Source organism: Nannospalax galili, unplaced genomic scaffold (assembly GCF_000622305.1).
Source record: "Nannospalax galili isolate Female #2095 unplaced genomic scaffold, S.galili_v1.0 scaffold5, whole genome shotgun sequence".
NCBI classification, from domain to species: Eukaryota; Metazoa; Chordata; class Mammalia; order Rodentia; family Spalacidae; genus Nannospalax; species Nannospalax galili.
The window spans coordinates 652,477-655,749 of NW_008353126.1; positions in this window are offsets into that span (position 1 = coordinate 652,477).

Sequence of the window (3,273 nt, forward strand, 5' to 3'; positions counted from 1 at the left end):
GATTTCTTTCCACAATCCCTTGGGTATAGTCATTCCTTTCTTCAGCTCTTTGTATTGCTTCAAGAACTCTCTGAAGGGCTGGTTTGTGGACATGAATTCTTTCAGCCTATTTATGTCATGGAAAATTTTTCTTTCCCGTTCTACTACAATAGACATTTTATATGGGTAAAATAATCTGGGTTGGCATTTATGGTCATTTAGAACTGGGAATACTTTGGTCCAGGCTCTTCTGGCTTTCATAGTTTGCACTGAAAATTCAGCTGTAATCCTCATGGGTTTTCCTTTATATGTGACTTATTTTTCTTTTGCAGCTTTCAGTATTGTCTCTTTTTTCTATACGTTTAATGTTTTTACTATGATGTGCCATGGAGAGTTTCTTTTCTGGTCCTGTCTATTTGGTGTTCTATATGCTTCTTGTATTTGCATGGGCATGTCTTTAATTTTGGGGAATTTTCTTCTACAGTCCTGTTGAAGATCTGTCCATACAATTATCTTGAGATTCTTGTCTTTCCTATTGCCTATGATTTGTAAGTTTGGTCTTTTTATGGTGTCACACAATTCTTGCATATTCTATTATTGTGTTTTCTTAAATTTTTCATAATCTTTGCTTGAGTGGTTTGAGTGGTTTATCTTCCAGTCTTGATATTCTGTTTTCCATTTCATTCACCCTATTGATGAGGATTTCTGCTGTCATTTCTAATTGGCTTACTGAATGTTTCACTTCCTTCTTCATTTCAGCCTGAGTATTTTAACTCTTTTCTGAATTCTTTTAGAAGTTTGTCCCTATCTTCCTTCAGTTCTTTGATTTTTTTGTGTGTGTTCTTTAAATTCACCAAATCTTTTATCATGTTTATAATTGTTCTTTTGAGTTCCCCATCCTGCATTATCTCTAGGGGGTTCTCATTGTACTCCTCTAGAGGACTATTGGTACTTGGTGGGGATATATTATTTTGGTTTTCCATGTTATTATTTTTTCTCAGTGACTTTGACATCTGACTTTCTTCTGTAGTTTCTAATTCTTGTGTGAGACTCAAGCCTTCCTTTGTTGTGTTTAGGTCTGCTTCTTTTTGTAAACTTTATGTGCCTTTGTGGTTTACTTGTTGGGCATGAAAAACTGGTTGGTCTACACTTCAGGTTCTCTCTTTTGATTTTATATTGGAGTGGTCTAATTGCTTTTGACTTCAGGCATTCCCACAGAAGCCCAAGTCAGATTAGAATCAGATGCTCTCAGACTTTCTTGTAAGGTCTGGATCCCTCTAGGAAAGATGCTGCCCTCAGGAATTTGGGGACTGGGCTGGCCTGGGAGCAGGGCCGAGGAGAGATGCTGGTCTCATGAAGTGGGTGGCTATGCCACCCAGGGATGCAAATTAGGTGGGGGCAGGAAGAGGTCCCGAGGGCTCCTGGGGACTACTGGGGGGAACTGGGTTCATCTGGATACAAAGGATCAGGAAGCAGTGGTGGCTCTGGGCCAAGTGGTCAGCCCTGGTGTCTGGGGTACTAAGATGAGAAATGGGCCAATACCCAGCCTAGGAGGATAGACCAAGTGGGGGGGGGCTGGGAAGGGTGAATGAGGCTGGGGGAGTCAAGGTGTGGTGGGTGCCTCTGGGCTTACCCAGGAAAGGTGCTGGCACCAGGACACTGGAGGCTGTGCAGCCCAGGAAAGTGAAGGGAGGGTGAGGGTGGTATTAGGCCCAAAGGGCTTCTGGGGACTGCAGGGAGGGATTGGGTTGGTCTGGATGCAAAGCATCAGAAAGAAGTGGGGATTCTGGGCCTAGAGGTCAGTCCAGGAGTCTGTGGTTCCAAGACAATTAATGGGCCAGTACCCAGGCTAGGAGGGGATCTGCAAGGGTGAATGAGGCTCTAGCCATCTAAATTTTGACAAAAATATCAAAAATATTCACTGGAGTAAAGGCAGCCTCTTTAGCAAATTGTGCTGGAAAATTTGATGTCTAAATGTAAAGGAATTAAACAAGAGATTCTTATGTCTCACCTGCACAAAAGCTCCAAATCAATCAAAGACTATATAAGATTTGAAAACTGTGAAACTACTAGAGGAAAAAGTAGGACAACCACTTAAAGGAATAGTTAAGTACTTTCTGAACAGGACTCCATTGACTCCAATGAAATAAATTCTTTTCAGTAAAAGAAACTGTTAACCAAGTGAGGAGACAGCCTATGAAATGAAAGTATTTTATAGCCACATATTTGACAGAGGATTGCTATCTAGAATATGTAAAAACTCAAAAGACTAAACACCAAGAATACAAATGGTGAAAAAATGAACTAGGAAACTGAACAGAGTTTTCAAACATAAACACAGTCAATTTTTAAAAAAAATTATTACTTTTATTTTATGTGTATGAGTGTATTGCTTGCATGTATGAGTGCACCCATGTCATGCAATGCCGCAAAGGTCAGAAGAGGGCTTCGGATTCCCCTGGAACTGGAGTTAGCCAGTTCATAGCCACTATGTGGGTGCTGGGACTCGAACCCGGGTATAGTCAATTTTTAACTGCCCAATATTCTTAGCCATCATTAAATTAGAAATTAAAACTTTAAGATTCTACTCTTCCAAAATGGCTATCAGGAAAACAAGAATAAAATGGTGGAGAAGGTATGGGGAAAAAGGAATCTTTATTCACTGTTAGAGGGAGCACAAATTGGTAAAACATATATGGAAATCAGTGTGGAGGTTTCTCTAAAAGCTAAAAAACAGAACTACCATATGGCCCAGGTATACACCTTCTGTGAAGATACACAAAACACTCTTCACCCTAACACAAAGATACTTACATGTCCATGTTTACTTACTACTGCTATTTTCACAATATCAAGAAATGGAATCAGCTTAGATATCTATCAATAGATGAATGCATAATGAAACTATGGTGTATTTACACAATGGAATTTTATTTTGACTACTCATAAAAGGAAATTTGAAGGAAAATGGTTGGAACTGGAAAGAATTATAGAGAAGCAGCCCAAAATCAGAAAGAAAAAACCACATATTTTTTCTTATATGTGGATCTTAACTTCTAATTTTTACATATGCATGTCAAAGGGGAGTGAGGGAGGGTAGATGCCAGGAAACTAGTCATGGACCCATAAGGGGTAGGAAGGGTAATAGAACACACTTGGTATGAAAGTAAAAGAAGTAGCTATGGGTAGAGGTGTTTACCCAAGGATTGGAGGCACAGGGATGTGAGGTGAGAAGTCAAATAAAACTTAGTAGGTATGAAAATGCCAGAAGAAAATCTGATTTATATATATATA